The sequence below is a fragment of the Ochotona curzoniae genome, unplaced genomic scaffold (assembly GCF_017591425.1).
Source record: "Ochotona curzoniae isolate NIBS_2020 unplaced genomic scaffold, NIBS_Ocur_1.0 scaffold_4506, whole genome shotgun sequence".
Classification (NCBI taxonomy): domain Eukaryota; kingdom Metazoa; phylum Chordata; class Mammalia; order Lagomorpha; family Ochotonidae; genus Ochotona; species Ochotona curzoniae.
The window spans coordinates 16,481,885-16,499,506 of NW_024467119.1; the positions used below are offsets into that span (position 1 = coordinate 16,481,885).

General features: G+C 44.7%; 1 protein-coding gene across 2 annotated transcripts in view; it reads left to right on the top strand.

Moving 5' to 3' along the window:
- Positions 1-17,622, top strand: part of MOB1B (MOB kinase activator 1B) — a 64,718-nt gene that overhangs the window by 12,349 nt on the left and 34,747 nt on the right. The window contains exon 1 of one of the 2 annotated variants that reach the window (XM_040967419.1): positions 9,767-10,464. The exons of the other annotated variant lie outside the window; for it this stretch is intronic. The gene's annotated coding sequence lies outside the window, so the exon portion shown is untranslated. Of the gene's footprint in view, positions 1-9,766; positions 10,465-17,622 lie in introns of those variants that run through there. 2 annotated transcript variants of the gene reach the window in all.

Genomic DNA, 17,622 nt, shown 5'->3' on the forward strand with positions numbered 1-17,622 from the left:
GGATTGCTCTCTTTCTGCTCTAATTTTTCCCTTCTAAAGATTTTAAGGAAAATAGAAAAAGTAGCTGCTATGCACACATATTTAGAACACCTGTTTATTGGATCTTTATTGCGTGGTTTTCACAAACACTGCAGAGACATTCTGTCAAGGATTGGCCTTAGCTGGGCACATGCCTCCTGCCTCCCCTGGTGTTTGCCGTACCAGTGAGCGATAGTGCTCTTTTCCCCAAGCGCCGATTACCATTGCGCCACTAAGAAAAATGGTGGGAAGCATCTCCACTTTTATGTGGTTATCAGAAAGGAAGAGCTACAGAGAGAGAGGGAGAGAGACAATCTTCCTTTTATGGTTCATTCCCTACGTGGCTGCAATGGTCAGGGCTGGGGTAGGCCAAAGCCAGGAGCCTTATTTGGGTCTCCCATGTGGTTGCAGGGGCCCAAGCATGTGGTCTGTCTTATGCTGATTCTCAGGCTTATTTACAGTGAGCTGGGTTGGCTTAGAGCAGCTGGGACGGGAACTAGGGGCTTATGGATGCCAACATCACAGGTGGCAGTTTTACCTTCTGTGCCAAAGTGCTGGCCCCCAACTTCAGTTGTTTTATACCAGCATCAATGCCAAGTAAATAAGTTAATAATAAAGATCCTTCCAGAGGACTTTAAATTTCTGTCTTCTGCATTTAAAAAAAGATTTGAGAGCCAGATGGGAAGAGAACCAGGTGGAGGGAATAAGCTCTGATCTGCTGGCTCAGATGACAGTGACCAGGCAGTGCTGAGGGCTGGGGGCTTCATGCAGGCTTTCTACTTGGGTGACAAGAACCCAGTTACTTGAAACACCAGCACTGCATCCAAAGTTCCCCATAGGAAACCGGAGGCTGATGTGGACCAAATGTAGCCACATGCTCCTTTATTTCCAGTGGCGTGATTAGGGCCCTCGTATCCTTTGTTGTCACATTTGTGCTTTTCTATTGTAAAAGGAGGAGAACACCTTTCATCTTAGAAGATGAAAAGAAGGTCTTTAGTCAATGAAATACGAAAAATGAGCAGTCATGTAAAAGGGAATGATAACACTGAAGCTATAAAGATGATACATCAGTACTGGGAGTTGTTTTAAAGCTGCTTTTCCTGTATGTAACAGATTTATCACTTTGCTTACAAAGTTTAAGAAAAACTGCGCCAGTTTTTTTTTTTTTTTTTTAATTTCAGGATTCTTTTAGAGTAGAGTTTTCGCTCTCAATAATTGCTTTCCCAAAGCACGAGTGAACTGTCATGTCCCAGTTGCTAGTACATGTGGAGAATATGGCTTTATGGTATGCTTGTTGCTTTTGAGTATTTACAAGTGGAACCATTAAAAGTATTAGTAAAGTACATGTTATGACAACTCCAAATGCTTCACTGTTTTATTAGCAAATACTCTACATAGGTGTATGTGTAGAGCCCTGCTAGCCTACACTTTGGTCCTCCAGTATTTAAGAAAACTTGACATAGAGACAGAGAAAGTTCTCATTCACTCCCAAATGCCTGTCCTGGCCAGGCTGAACCTGCTGCTGGGAACCCGGGACTCACTCCATCCCGTATTGTAAGTACGGGGTAGGGACGTGGATATTTGAACCATTACAGCTGTCTCCAAAGTCTTTACTAGTGGACTACTGTTGCTCAGAGTTGAACCAGATGCCATACTGTGGAACCCAGCATTTTTTTTTTAATTTTTTAAATTATATTTTTGACAATCTTTACGCAGTTAATTAGGGCATAAAGGTTCAAGGGCTACAGGAAAGTGTGTAAGACTATCATTTCCGCACGTGTTTTTTTCTATATCTGGGGTAAAGGGCGAGGTAAAGGGAGAAGCCCCACACAGTCTGCCACCCATCCCGGGTCCCGGATGTGGGGCTTGCTCCGAGGGTCCTGCTCAAGTGGTTTTGATAGTTCAGTAGTTCTGAATTGCTGCCAATTTCACCATTCCAAGCACGAAGAAATCACTGCAGAATCCACTGGTTGACATAGTCCATTCTTAGAGTCTCTGTTTGCCCTGTTTTTCACTGCCAACATATGGCTGGGGTAGTTGATTGATTTGTTCAGTCCTCTGTCTTTTCTTGGTGAGAGATCTGAGTCTGGCAGTTCAATTGAGGGGATCCCTAAAGAAACTTTGTCTGAGGTGAACCCAGACCAGGTTCTTGTGTGTACTTGCAAGTACGGGGCCCAGTATAGTCCATCGCCTCAATCAGCTGGTGGTTGCAGTTGCTGGGTCAGTTCTGTTTTCAGCCCCTACTTCCACTGGAACCAATGGGTGTTGCAGTCCAGCCTGACTCTGCCCAGCAAACGCTTGGCCCTCACATAAACCAGTGGGAGCTGCAGCCTAGTCGGAGGGACCCACAATAACCCTCACCAGACTTGCCCCCGTCCTAGTTCCTGTGCTTGCCGTTATGTGCAGCAGACTAGTTCAGTCTGTCCCACATCCCATTCAGGTCTCATACATGTCAGTAGGCACTGAAGCCTAGTTCAACCCAACCAGCTCCACTATCCAGCCCACACACATGCTGTTGGGTGCTCTTCTGTCTAGCCACCCCTGCCCCTGTCCTGAACCCAGGCATCTTAACTGCTAGTCCAAATGCTGACTCCTGTTTCATTGAAAAAAAAAAAAAAACAGAGAGAGATTTATTTATTTTTCTTTTAAAGGTAGAATTACAGAGAAAAGGAGAGACAAAGAGAAAAAGATTCCATCAGGTGATTGACTCCACAAATGGCCACAGTGGCCAGAGCTGTACTTATCAGAAACCAGGAGCCAGAGCTTCTTTTGGGTGTCTCATTCGGGTACAGAGTCCCAACATTTTGGGTCATCCTCCTCTGATTTCCCAGGCCGCAGGCAGGGAACTGGAGGGAAGTGGAGCAGCCATGACACAAACCCATATGGGGGGCCCGGCGCGATGGCACAGTGGTTAAGGTCCTCGCCTTGCATGCCCGGGATCCCATATGGGCGCCAGTTCTTATCCTGGCAGCCCCGCTTCCCATCCAGCTCCCTGCCTGTGGCCCGGGAAAGCAGTCGAGGACGGCCCATGTGGGAGACCCGGAAGAGGCTCCTGGCTTCGGACTGGCATAGCATCGGCCGTTGCGCTCACTTGGGGAGTGAATCATCGGTTGGAAGATCTTTCTGTCTCTCCTCTCTGTATATCTGCCTTTCCAATTAAAAAAAAAAAAATCTTAAAAAAAAAATACCCATATGGGATCCTGGTACTTTCAAGAGGAAGCTTAGCCAGTTGTTGCACCTGTTACTTTAAAGAATTTGTTTTAAAGATTTATGTTATTTATTTGAAAGATAAAGTTACAAAGGGAGAGAAAGAAGGAAGAGAGTGTGAGAGAGATCTGCTGCCTCCTGGTTTACTCCCCAAGTGGTTATAATGGCCATAGGCCAGGGATGTGCCAGGCTGACGCCAGGAGCTAGGAGCTAGGAACTTTGTCTGAGCCAGGTGGCTGCTGGAGGCCAAGTACTGGGTTATCCTTCGTTGCTTTCTCAGACACATTAACAGGCTGCTGAATCCAAAGTGTAGCAGCTGGACCACAGATGCAAGACTTGCCTACCATGCTACTTTTTCAGCCCCAAGATTGTTTTTTTGGTATAGATTAAAAAAACAAAAGATTTATTTTTATTGGATTTGCAGAGAGACAGAAAGAGAAAGATCTTCCATCTGCTGGTTCATTCCTAAAATGGCATCAATGGCTGGAGCTGAGCCAATCTGAAGCCAGGAGCCAGGAGCCTCTAGCAGGTAGAGAATTGGCCAGTTGAACCATTGCTCTGGCCCTGAGTTATTATTTTCAGATTGCTGAGGGTGTTTTCAGTCGGTCTTTCCCTTCCTTCCTTCCTTTTTATTGTGCAGTGTTTGTCCTGCAGGTTGCTTTTAGGTGTCTGTTTTGATGTTTTCTTTCAGATGTTCAGTAACCTTTTGCTTTCTGCTTTTATTTTCAAATAGAACTATTTAGTTCCTTGGGTCTGTGTGGGAGGGTGGGGACAGAGCACACCAACTGTGGACTTTGTTGAAGTTTTCTGAATGGCTGGTATGAACTAACAGCTTTCTAGATCTTTCCTCATTCAGTGTGATTAGGTATACCAGGAGAAGCTTTTCTGTTCTTTTCTTGGAGGCTGTTATTCTGACTGTAAGGATTTGGGGATCCTGGTGGGGGGAAGGACTAGGAATCTCAACACAGTACTTCATCGGCTGCAGGCCCTTCTGGGCTCACCAAGCCAGAGAACCTCTGCTTGCCTCTTTCTAGAATAAACCTTGAGTTTCTAGGTTTTTTCTCTGTTTGGATGGGGGCAGGGCACACTAGCAGGCCAGTGTGAGGGTGAAGAGAGGGCTTGGAGATGAACTATTTTGTTAAAAAAAAACTGGGCAAACACTTGTTTGACAAGTTTGAGGAGACTCCTGTTAAGTTTTTTTTTTCCATCTGTAAAATATACCATTCCTTCATTCTTCAGTATTGTATGGTATTCACAATTGACTCTCATACTGCACCTTACAGGAAGTTATATTAGTCAGCTCATCCAGTACTGGAAATATTCCTGGAAGTCATTCCTATCTATCCCCAGCTGGCAACAATCTAATCTTACATGGAAGATTTTGTGCTGCATTTTGTATCCTGTGACATCTGAAAACACCCAAATGTTTCTCCTTAGTCCAGTCCCCAGCATCCCACCTCACAGAAGGAAGAAGAGTGATGGAGGGGAGTCAGAGACACCAGCTGTTTTCCGTTGAATGGTTTCACATTGCTAAGATCTCACTCATCACCTTCGATGTTAATGTCATGATAAAACCATTCCTATGCTCTTGTTGTGCCTTATCCCATTTGTTCAACTCTGTACTGAACTGTTAGTGTAAAATGTGAGATGTCTTAATAAACATGTGTATTATGTATCATTCTATTTCAGTCAATCAGTGGTTAGGCCTGCTTATGTAAACCGAAGATAAAATTTTAGCAGAAAGTTTCAAAACGTTTGTAGTACTTTGGGATTTTTAGCCTGGAGTCCTTTATTAATTCAGCTTAACGTTCAAGATATATTTTAAGCTAGTTCTGTGTGAGATTCTGAACATGCAGTGATGGGTTAGAAACAGTCATTGCCTTGGAGAAATTCATGATGCTTTGTGAAATAGACACTTACTAGGAGCTGACACAGAATGTAAAGCCACCATCTGTGATGCTGGCGTCCCGTGTGAGTGCCAGTTCGAGTCCCAGCTGCTCCATTTCCAGTCCAGCCCCCTTCTGGTACTAGTGGGAGGGCAGCAAAGGATGGCCCAAGTACTCTGGCACCTGCACCCATGAGGGAGATCTGGAGGAAGCGCCAGGCTGCTGACATCAGATCTGTCTAGCCCTAGTTGATGCAGCCATTTGGACAGCAGACCAGTTGATGATGGATGGAGGATTTGTTTTTTTCTCCTGTCTCTCTCATTCCTTTCAAACAAAAATAAATACATCTTTAAAAAAAATTAGACACTTGCTATTGTTCTGTGGGAATACAGAGGAGGTGTCAGCAACCTTCTGAGGCCATCAGACACCCTGAGGTCCACTGAGCTGATACCCTGGGGATAACCAGACAGTGCCTGTAAAGAAAGAAGGTCAGTTAAAGTTGGGAGAGAGAGGAGCAGGCTCGCCTGATTTTTTAACTACATGTATGTGTTTCTGCCTCTCTTCTCTCCTCTCCTCTCCTCTCCTTTTTTTCCCTTTTCTATCTCTTTCTGTCTCTTTTTTTGACCAGAACAGCTTCTTTGCTAACTAAAGTTTGCCAGACTTCTGCATTCCTGGTTGCATTACATGGTTGCTGTTTTACTGCTTCCTGTTTGCAGGCAGATGCTGGGCTTTGGGAATCGTGGGTTGGTTTGTTTCCTTGTGTTAGCTTAAGATTATTATTTTTGACTTAAAGGTCATTTCATTGTTGCCAAAGCTGCAGACTGGATCTTTTACTACACCCTTTATAACACTCTGTGGCTTTGTATTATATGCCAGGGAGAGTTCTGCACTTTTAAGGCATAAAACGATTTTGTTATAAAAAGGTACATACTAGTTTTGGAAGTGTGGTTAAGTTACTTAAAGCTATAAGAAGAACCAATAGCATATTTATTAATGAAAAATATAAAAGCTGCCACCTCCCCACAAGGGGGAGAAAAAGGCCTACTTAGAATACCCAGATGCTTTGGTTAACTGATTGTTTTAGGCAAAGTTTAAATAGAGCAAGACTGTAATGTCCCTATGATTGCAAATGAAATTTCAGTGTTGGGATTAGGAAATATCCCCATTCTATCTGTTACCTGTCTTATGGTTAAACTAGATTTGTTGTACTAAATAAAATAAAGATGATGGATCAATCTTTTTGTTTAATAGTAGGAACAGAATCTCTTTACAATAGATTTTCCCCTTCAATGTGATAATTTAAGATATTGAACATTTATTAGACACTCTGTTATCTTAGAGCTTCTGCGCTAGATATTAGGGATTCAGGGTTATTTAAGACATGATCCGTATCTTTAAGTAACTGATGTGAGAGAAAGAAAGGAACCATAAACAGAGGAGGTGATAGTTTGAGTTGGTTCAATGGAAGACAAGTGTGGCAGAGGCTTAAACTTAGGGCAAATGGTTTATGTATACATATGCATGAGCGTGCAGTATGCACACATATTAACTCATCAAACAGCTTATGACTGTTATTGAATGTTAGCTATGTGACAAATTAGACTAAGGTGCTTTTAAAAATGTTTATTTTTATTTGAAAGAGAGTTACATAGGGGAGAGAGACACAGAGAGAGAGGAAAGTGTGTGTGTGTGTGTGTGTGAGAGAGAGAGAGAATTATTTACATGTTTGTCCATTCATCAAATGGCTAGAGCAGCACGGATCCAAAGCCAGGAGCCAGGAGCTTCTTCCAGGTCTCCCACATGGGTGTAGGGTCCATATTCTACTGCTTTCTCAGACCACAAGCAGGGAGTTGCATGGGAAGAGGAGCAGCTGATGCTTGAACTGGCACTCATTGGGTGCTGGTGCTGAAGGTGGATGCTTAGCCTGCCACATCACAGCACCAGCCCCCAAACTAAGGTGCTTTAAATAAATGTGCTCACTTGTCATCTTAGTCTGGTAACATCAGTAATATTCTCTTCAGTAGTGTTAATCATACAATAATCTCCCTTATGTTCCAGGTCCCTGGATAGGGGTGCTGGAAACCTTAGAACCTTCAAACCCTGCGTGTTCTGGTTTTTACTGATAAGGTTTTATTTGTAAATTTAGCACAGAGATGGGCTAGCAGCAACAACGACAATGAAACAATATAGCATAAAGCAGCTACCGGTGTGATGACTCTTGTGTTTGGACTATTATCAAATCGAGGAAGGGTTACTTGAACACAGGAACTGTGTTACCACGGTAACCAGTCTGACTGATGGCTGAGAAGGCTGCTGGGTAGAGTGTCCAGGCCCTGGGCCGGAGGGGCAGGACCACGCAGGGTCACATCCTGCTGCTCAGAACAGTGTGCAGTTGGAAACTGAGGGTCGGGATCCTCCCATGTTTCACTGCAGTTGGCTGTGGATAAAAACTGCAGGAAGTGAAACTGTGCATAATGGAGGACTACTACTTTTAGGGAAACTATATAATTTGTGATATTTTGCAGCCAGTAAGTTACAAAAATGGGGTCTGAAGCTAGGTCTTCATCTCAAATCCTTTGCCTTTTCTTCCAGTATATTCCATACTTCCTAACGGGCAATGAAACTACAAGGCTGAAGGGAGGAAAGGCCATCATTTTAAAAGGCTGTTTGAAAGAAACCAAACGTGTGTATACCTCATGTCACTGAGGCGCCTTACGCTGTCGCCATAAACATTTGGAATGACTGTGGGTTCTGTTGCCAGGGTGGTGCTGGGTCTCAGTCCTGCTCATGCAGGTGTCTGTTTTCTCCGTTTAACTGCCTGGCTTGCTGCACAGAGCCCCATAGATGGAACCACTGTTGTTGCATAGAAGTCACCCAGTGTCCACTGGGCACTCCTGGCTAATGGTGGGATTGAAAGCTGGGCAGAGGGGACTGTGGCCTCTGTGCCACCCAGAAGCTACAGAGGGCTGGAGACAGATGAGCTCGTGATGCCTTCCTCTATGGTGGTGGCACGTCTCAGATCATGTCATGATGTGGAAGCTAGTTGCTGTTTGCTTGTGACATGCTACATTATTTTGTAAGGATTAGGTTATAAAAGTTAATGAAGTATTAAATAAATACTGAATTGACCAGCAGTCTGCTTATTATTATAATGAAGTCACTGTTATACTTCGTGAAATTGAAGTCTTGAGAAGATATTTGAAGCTGAGAGAGAACAAAGCTGTAGTGTACTCTTCCCCATCATGTGTTGAATAGGATGCCAGAATGTGGGTGGGTATGGGGGGAGTTTCCATGACTAAAATATTCGGATACCCTGAGTTTAAGCCTAAGTAGTTTCCTTCAGGAAAGGTCTCTTCATAGCTTATACTAATTTTCAATGCTTGTGTAGTGTCCTGGTGTGTCTTTTGGCACTGGGCTTCCATTGAGATTCCAGCGAGGACCTGTGCTGTGCTTCCTGGCCTTTTCTTCAGGCGTGCCACAGATAAGGTGTGGCTTCTTACCTAACTCCTACCTAACAGCCATTTGGATATAGGATAGGTTCTCAAGTTACCATGTCCAGTGTCGGTGTGCCTACACCATGTGCAGTAAGTGCCCTGGTGTCTACCTGGTTGGCACCAAACCAGGAGGCATCCTGGAGTCCTCTTTGGTGCTCTCCGCAAGTGAAGTTCATGAGTGAATCTTACTGATTTTCCTGAAGTGTATCTCAAATCTGTCTTCTTTTTTTTTTTAAAGATTTATTTTTATTATTTTTTTTTTTATTGGAAAGGCAGATATACAGAGAGGAGAGACAGAGAGGAAGATCTTCTGTCCGATGATTCACTCCCCAAGTGAGCGCAACGGCCGATGCTATGTGGATCCGAAGCCAGGAGCCTCTTCTGGGTCTCTCACATAGGTGCAGGGTCCCAAAGCTTTGGGCCGTCCTCGACTGCTTTCCCGGGCCACAGGCAGGGAACTGGAAGGGAAGTGGGGCTGCCGGGATAAGAACTGGCGCCCATATGGGATCCCGGGGGTGCAAGGTGAGGACCTTAACCACTTGCGCCACCGAGCTGGGCCTAAATCTGTCTTCTTTTTATCTGTGCTGGTCTGAGCCACTGTTTGCTTTCTGTGTAGTAATCTGTTCAATTTCCCTGTTTCTGTCTACGTATCTATAAATTGAAACAGAATTTGCAAACTTATTGTGCACAGCATGGTATTTTTGGAATATGTGTACATTGAAGAATGAGCCAAACTAATTAATGTGTATTATCACAGGCTTATTTATTTATGGTGAGGACAATTAAAATCCGTTACCTTAACAAGTTACCAGTTTTTGTTGCATTCTTACCAAGCTTTGTCACAGGGCTTGCGTCATGGTGCAGTGGGTTAAGTTTTGCTCCCTGCCACACAGGCATTGCCTATGAACATCAATTCACTTCCCAGCTGCTGCACTTTTTTTTTTTTAATAGATCTTACTTATTTTTATTTGAAAACCAGATTTACAGAGGAGAGACAGAGACAGATCTTCCATCTGTTGTTTCATTCCCCAGAAGGCTACAACAGCTTGAGCTAAGCTGATTGGAAGCCATGAGCCCGGAGCTTCTTCCTGGTCTCTCGTGTGCTTGCAGGGGCTCAAGGACTTGAGCCACCTTCTGCTTTCTTAGCTCATGAGCAGGGAGCTGGATTAGCAGTAGAGCATCTGGGGCTTGAACTGCTGTCTACATGAGCCGGTACCAGAGGTCTAGGATTAGCCTGCTGTGTCCCTGGGCTGACCCTCCTGCACTTGTGATGCAGCTCTCTGCTAAAGTGCCTGGGAAAGCAGCAGGAAGTGGCCCAAGTGTTGTTCTTAGGAGGCAACTCAGGATGACCCTGCACCCACAAGAACGGAAGACGACCTGGTGAAGTTCCTGGCCAGCCCGGTTCCTGTGGCCGTTTGGTGAGTGAGCCAGCAGACTTAGATCTCTCTCTCTCTCTCTCTCCCCTGTGGCTCCCCTTTTTCTCTGTGTAACTCTGACTTTCAAATAAATAAATACATCTTTTTTAAAAAGCACAGTCCCATGAGGTAAGTAGATCTCTTGAATTCTCTCCTCTTGTTGAAAATTTTTTATCCTTTGAACCGCATCTCTGCAAAGCCGAGTCACCCCCACTCCCACCGTGACAACTACTGTTCCGCTCTGTTCCTGTGGGTTTATCCTTGCTAGATTCCACATAGAAAGCAGATCCCGTGATGTTTGTTTTTCTGTTCCAGGCTTATTGAACATGTTTTCCAGTGTTCACGTTGTTGCAATGACGAGATTTTCTCTATTCATGACTGAAATAGTATTTCTTTTTGTATTTTCTCAACATTTTCTTTATCTGCTCATCGGCAGCTGCACATGTAATTTGCTTCCGAAACTTGTGAGTAACGTTGCACTGAGTGTGGAAACACAGACACCTCTTCAACACACCGATTTCCTCTCCTTCGAATTCGGACGGCTGATCACATGCTAGATCTGTTTTTCATTTTTTGAGGAACTGTTCCACATGACTGCATTGATTTATACTCTGACCAATAATGACAAAGGATTTACCTTTATCACATCCTTGGCAACATTTTTTCTTTTTTCTTTTTTTTAAAGATTTATTTACCTTTATTACAAAGTCAGATATACAGAGAGGAGGAGAGACAGAGAGGAAGATCTTCCGTCTGATGATTCTTTCCCCAAGTGAACGCAACGGCTGGTGCTGTGCCGATCTGGAACCAGGAGCCAGGAACATCCTCCAGGTCTCCCACGCGGGTACAGGGTCCCAAGGCATTGGGCTGTCCTCAACTGCCCTCTCAGCCCACAAGCAGGGAGCTGGATGGCAAGTGGAGCCGCCGGGACCAGATCTCGGCACGTTCAAGGCGAGGACCCCAGCCGCTGGGCCACACCACCAGGCCCTTTCTTTTGTCTTTTTGATAAAATCCAAAAAATACTCAGTAAAAACATTGAAGCAGAGCATGTTACTACTTTGGTTTAAAACACAAATGCTGCCAGTGACTCCCAGTTTGCACCCACGGTCCCTTAGTCTGCCTGTAGAATATTAGCTCATTTGTTCTGCCAGCCTCAGTTTTCATCTCAGGCCACTGTTCCATTGCCATGACCTCAAATACCTTTTGGCTCTTGTACCTGAAAATGTGACTTCCACCTTGTCACTATGAGAATAGCTGCTGTCTTTGTCTTGTTCGGCACTGAATCTTAGGGCAGAGAGAGTGCTGCTTAGTCCATAGTAAGGACACAGTGAGCTAATCCAATGACGAAGGTATGTGAGGGAATATGATAAGGGTTGTTTGTTTCGCATGGTTTAATAAAATTAACCATGAAAGATATGCCATAAAATTGACTGTTAATGTAGGCAATTCAGTGGATTTTATAATGCATAAAAATTTGCAACCATTAGTGTTATGTAATTTCCAGCATATCTTCCTCACTCCAGAAGGAGATCCTGTGTCATTAGTGGCAATCCTTTCCAGTGCCCTTCTCTGTCCTCTGGTGACTAATCTGCTTCTGTTTTCTTAGATTGCCCCATTCTGGATGTTTCATGTAAATGGGGTCATATAATATATGACACTACAAATTTTGTGCCTAGGTTCTTTTTAGTTAATGTAATATTTTCAAGATTTGTTGATGTCAGTACTTCATTTTTGGTGCATTCTTTTATACATATCACGTTTTACCATCCATTCATCATCTGTTGGCCTTTAGCTGTGGCCACTTGTTGGCTGTTCTAAGTGACGCTCCTGTGAACATGAGTGCTAAGTCTGGGCGTGGATATGTGTTTTCAGTTGGGGAAAGTATGTATTCATTTTTCTCTCCACAGAGTGGTGGGAATCACTTTTTATCTTTACAGCGATCTCTGGGATAGTCTCTAGGCTGGATTTTCTCAAGACTTTTCCAGGTGCTGTGTCTCCTCAGATTTTTGATCTTATCAGTATTTCTAAAGTACTGATAGCACTCTTTCAGACTTTCCAGAGATGTAAAGGGTTCCTGATTCTCTTCGCTGTATCTCATCAATGCTTTAATTTTACCGTAATTCCCCAGTTTTTGGTCAGGTGATATAGTGTTCTTTTACTCCACATATGTTGAAGATTTCTTAGACTCTTTAACAAAAACAATAATAGCAACAGTACTACAGATAATACTGGTGATTTTGAGAATCACTGAAAGGACTTTAGAGGTAGGTGTTTGATACAGCAGTTAAGTCATGACTGTGTGAAGCTGGCCCCTGCAGCACCAGCGTCCTCTCGGGGCGTGCTGGTTCAATTTCCAGCTACTCCACTTCCCTAGCCACTCCTGGCTGATGCTCCTGGCAAAGCACTGGAAGGTGGCCTAGTTCCTTGGGCTCTTGCCACCCACATAGAAGACTGGGAGGAAATCCTGGCTCCTGGCTTTTGCCTGGCCAAACACCGATGGTTATGGTTGTTCAAGGAGTGAACCAATGATAAAAGATATCTCTGTGTTTCTCTTCTGTCTCTGTAGCTCTGTTTTTTCAAGTGAATGAATAAGTTTCAAACGACAACAGCAGTAATAGCAGCAGCAAAGGGCATCATTTGGGATGTCCACCTTCTATGTAACAATGTCGAGGTTTGATTCTAGCTTCCTGCTAATGTGCACCTAGCGGCTGCAGGTGGTGGTGCGAGTACTCAGTCTCTGCTTTCATGCAGATGGACTTGGTTCCTGGCCGTGGTCTGATCTTGCTTCGGTTCTTACAGCCATTTGACAAGTGAATCTGTGAACGGAAGAGATCTGTCTCTGTCCCTCTAACTTTCAAACTAAAAAAGCAAATAAAGAAAAATTGATAAATCTTTAACTTGAGTAGCCAAATGAGCTTTTTTAAAAAAGGATTTCAGGTAGAGATATAAGTAGATAATATTTGTTTAGTTGGCCATCGTTTTCTCAGTACTTGAGTGTTTATTCTTATTTTCAGACTGCATTAGAGTTTTTTGGTAATTCAGGATACTTTACACAGGTGCATGCTTTTCTGAAAACATGGGTGGCTTAGCGATGCTCAGGAGAAAATGAATACTCTTTTTTTCTTTTAAAGATTATTTGCAAGGTAGAGTTATAGGAAAGAGAGAAAGAAAGAGAGATATTCTTAGCACTGGATCATTCCCCAAAGGGCTATCACAGTGTGGCTGGGCCTGGGTGAAGTCAGGAGTCCAAAACTATTCACATCTCCAATGTGGGTGGCTGGGGCTCCATGACATGTACCATCTTCTGCTGCTTTCCTGGGCTTTAAGTGCCCCACAGTTCCAGTGGTGTGATAGGAACTGCAATGAAACAAATTAACAGACTAGTCCTTGTCTTCTAAAATGAAAACAATATGTAACTTCACTAATCATTTTTAGTGGGATTATAAAAAGGTAGAATTTGTTGGGGGAAAATAAAAAATATGATTTTTTAGCCCAGTAATCCTTAAAGAACTTTTTTTTGGCTGCACCACTGTTTATGGTAGCAGGTAACTGTAAACAACTTAGATATTTATCTCCAGTGAATTTTGAAGAAGTTATAACTACATAAAGAAATGCTGGGCTATCTTTGAAAGAATAAGGAAGTTTTACTTGTGCCCTAACAGTTATTTCTTGGGTATGTTAAGTGAAAAGGCATTTATATACTACAGTGTGCTATCTCTTTAAGAGCAAGCAGATGGGCATAAACTTCCATATGCTTGTAAGAACTAGAGTCTGGAAGGATACACGAGCTATAACTATGACTTTTCGGGAGGGTGGAGGGGGACAACCTACTTTCCATTTTTGAAAAATGCTTTGAGCATTTGTATGTCTAAAATCCACAGAAGACATTCCAGGGGGATTCCAAAAGTTCATGGAAATTCATGTTATATATATAAGATTTATTTTATTTTTACTTGAAAGAGTTACAGAGAAGGCAAGGTAGAGAGAGAATCTTCTGTCTGCTGGTTTACTTCCCAAATGACCACAATGCTAGAGTTGGGAGGACCTAAAGCCAGGAGCCAGGAGCTTCTTCTTTGTCTCTCTCATGGATGTGGGGTTCTAAGGCTTTGGGCAATCCTCTACTGCTTCCCTAGACCACAAGCAGAGAGCTGGATGGGAAGTGGAGCAGCTGGGATATGAACCAGGCTCTTACAGCATGCCGGCACTGCAGGCTGAGGCCTAGCTTACCATAACATGGCACTAGTTCCTGTGCTAATTTTTGATTGCATTTCTTCACAACCCTTTGGAAACTTGTTGTGTTACATTTGGCCATACATGATTGTTGTGAGGGCTTGTACTCACATATTAGGACTCTTGTATATATGCTTAGGGGATCTGTCAGTTGGTTGTTTGACCTGGAAATGGGGTGGGATGGATATCTCAGCGCAATCAGAAGAGCACGCAGTGGTTAGGGATCCCGCCTGGATTTAGTTAGAGTCAGAAGAAAGGCTGCAGAGCACCTGGGGAGGTGGCTGCGCATGCAGACACACAGAGCAGACAGGTGTATGCAGGGAACTAAAACAGCTGATCAACACTTCATCTCCAAATTATACCCTTTTGTAGAATGTCACTTTTTAGAATTCCAAATGACAAGTAAAAAAAAAAATTAAAGTTTGCATGATGATTTGTGGATCCTAGGTGACGTAAGGGAAAAATGCCAGAGGAGCAAATAGAACTTTGTTTTACTATTAAATTTTTTCCCCTTTATTTGATAAGCAGAGAGCTAGATGAGAGTGTGTGTGAGAGAGACGGAAGATGCAATACCCATCTGATGATCAGTCCCCAAATGCCCAAATGAGTAATTTGGGCTGCTGCACATATGTTGGAGACCCATATGGAGTTCCAGACTCCTGGCTTCAGTTATAGCCATCTGGGGAGTAAACCAGTGGGTGGGCAACTTGTCCCACCCCACTGCCCATAATTCTGCCTTCCAAATAGATAAATAAATCTAAGAAAGGGAGGAAAAAACAGAGGGGGAGCAGTTTAGGGAGGGGAAATAGAGATGGGATTAGCACTGAATCTAGCTTTAGTTTAAGCTTTTTAGAGTCAGGATAATCAGAAACTAAGTTGTGCAGCATTTCATCTACATTTTCTCACTCTCCAGCTATTTTCTTTTTTTTTTCTTTAATTTTTTTTTTTTTTAATAATCTTAGTTTATTAGGGTACAAAGGGTCACGGGCTACAGGGTGAAAGTGGGTAATATCATTGTTTCCACACTAATATAATCATTTTGCCCTGTATCTGGGGTTAGGGGAGTAACAAAGGGGAAAGCCCCACCCTACCTCCCACCCATCCCCCATCCCCAACATGAGGCGCGCTCCAAGGGTCCTGCTCATACAGTTTTGATAGTTCATCAGTTCTGGATTGCTGCCAATCTCTCCGTCCCAACCGTAATGAAACCTATTCAGAGTCCACTGGCTGACAGTCTCTTGATGGTTGGGGTTCCAAGATCAGCAGTTCAGTTGGAGAAATATCCAAAGAAACTTCATCTGAGTTGATCCCAGATCTGATTCTTGAGTGAGTTTGCTAGTACAGACTCCAACACTGTTCGTCACACCAATCAGCTTATGCATATGCTGGTCGTCGCGATTACTGGGTCCGTTCGGCTTCCAGCCCTGTCTTCCTTGTGAACCAATGGGTGTTGTAGTCCAGCTCGATTCTACCCACTTCATACTCGGTCTTCATGCAAACCAGTTGGAGCTGCAGCCTAGTTGAGGCGACTCCCCAAAACCCCTACCAGTTCTGCCCCCTACCCTGGTTCCCATGCTTGCCAGTATGCACTGCAGGCTTGTCCAGTCTGTCCCACATCCCAAGTAGCTCTCGCACACGTCAATGGACATTGAAGCCTGGTTTAACCCAACCAACCTATTATCCAGCCCATACACCCACTGGCAGGTGCCTTTCTGTCAAGCCACCCCTGTTCCTAGCCTGGGTTTCGTGCTGTCCAGTGAGGGTGGTAACCCTGAGGGAGGTGCCCACTATTTCCCTGCTAGGCCACACCCACTCCCAGAGTATGCAGTCTCCAGGTAGTTTTGGCATTTGACTTGTCAGAATTGGCTCCTAGTACCAGCCTCTGCCAGCTAACGCTGTGGCTAAGCCCAAACACCCCTCAACCCACTCTAATTTTAACTTGCACCAGTCAGAACAGTCAGCTCACCGTGAGGCCCACAGGTGCTATAGCCCTGCCTAGTCTGAACTGCCCCCATCCGTATTCACACTTTCCAATGGAAGTAGTTATCCAGCAGGGGTGCCCACGTTCCCCTGTTGGCTTTGCCTCCTCCCTGATTGTCACATGTGCTGGTTGTGTGCTGCAGCCACATCTGGTACGGCTCATCTCACCTTGGCATTACTTGTTGTGTACTGGTATGTGTTGCAACCGAACCTGGCTCGACCCACACTCTGTTCTGGTGCTCGGATTCACCAGAAGGTAATGTGAACAGATTCAGGCTGGTCTGCCCCCAACCCATGCCATGTGTATGCCAGTGGGATAATTTTCATTGCCTGTTTTGGGTTGTTCCCTGTTGTGCTTCTTGCACTTACCTGCATGGGACTGTGTCCTGCCAGAGAAGTTGCCCGGGCTCCTCCACCAGAACCTGTCCCAATGCCAGTTTTTGCGCATACCAGTGGGTCCATGAGCCAGCACTACTCAGTTCGCCTGCTATCCTAGGAGGAACAGTGGCTTTTCCTGCCTGGCCTCCTACCCAAGCTGGTTCTTGTTGTTGGATATTTCAACCCAGCCATGGCTCTTCCATACCCCTACCAAGCTCACACATGGTTCAGTAAGGGCTGAGACCTAACCTAGTCTGTCACACAACCCTCCCCGGTCCTCCAGAGCACCATATGGTGTTGGAATTTGGCCTGGCTTGGTGCTTCCCATCCCAGTCCACAATTGTGCCAAGTGAGATTACGATCGTATCCTGATCAGAATGTAGCCTCAGTTCCAGCCCATGCGCTCCTTGGTGGGAAACTCAACCCAGCTAGGGTGTCCTGTTATTTCCCCAACCGGGCCTCTGCCCTGCCATAGAACAGGTGTAGGCCGGTGGTTGTTCTGTCTCCGCTTGGCAGAGCCCCTCACTTGTCGTGGCCCCTTGGATGCTGTGGCGTAGTGCCTCTGCCTCACACAGATCAGTATGTGCAAGGACCTACCTGGCATGAGCTGTGCTCCAACCTGATTTCTATTGTTACTTGTGAGTTAAGGTTTGTTCAGCCCTGCCCCTTCTGTCCCCTTCCAGTGGCAGCCCGGCCCACCCCACATCCTGTTTAAAGATGCACATTTGGGTGCTGCTGCCTTGACCTACCCTGACTGTTGTGGATTCCTTTACCCATGAGTGCTGGCAGATGGCGTGGTCACACCTAGCTTAGACCATTGCAACCCCAGCTTGGGAACTAACCCGGGGGACTTGTATTCCAAAGGGTTGGGCCCACACAACCCCACAGAGCCTACCCCCAGACCAAGTTCTCTTGTGTGCTGGAGAGTGTCTTGATCCTGCCAAATGTGACCACTCCACAACTCCAACACTCAGTCGGGCAATGGTACCCAACACTGCCAAAGAGGCCCCCATC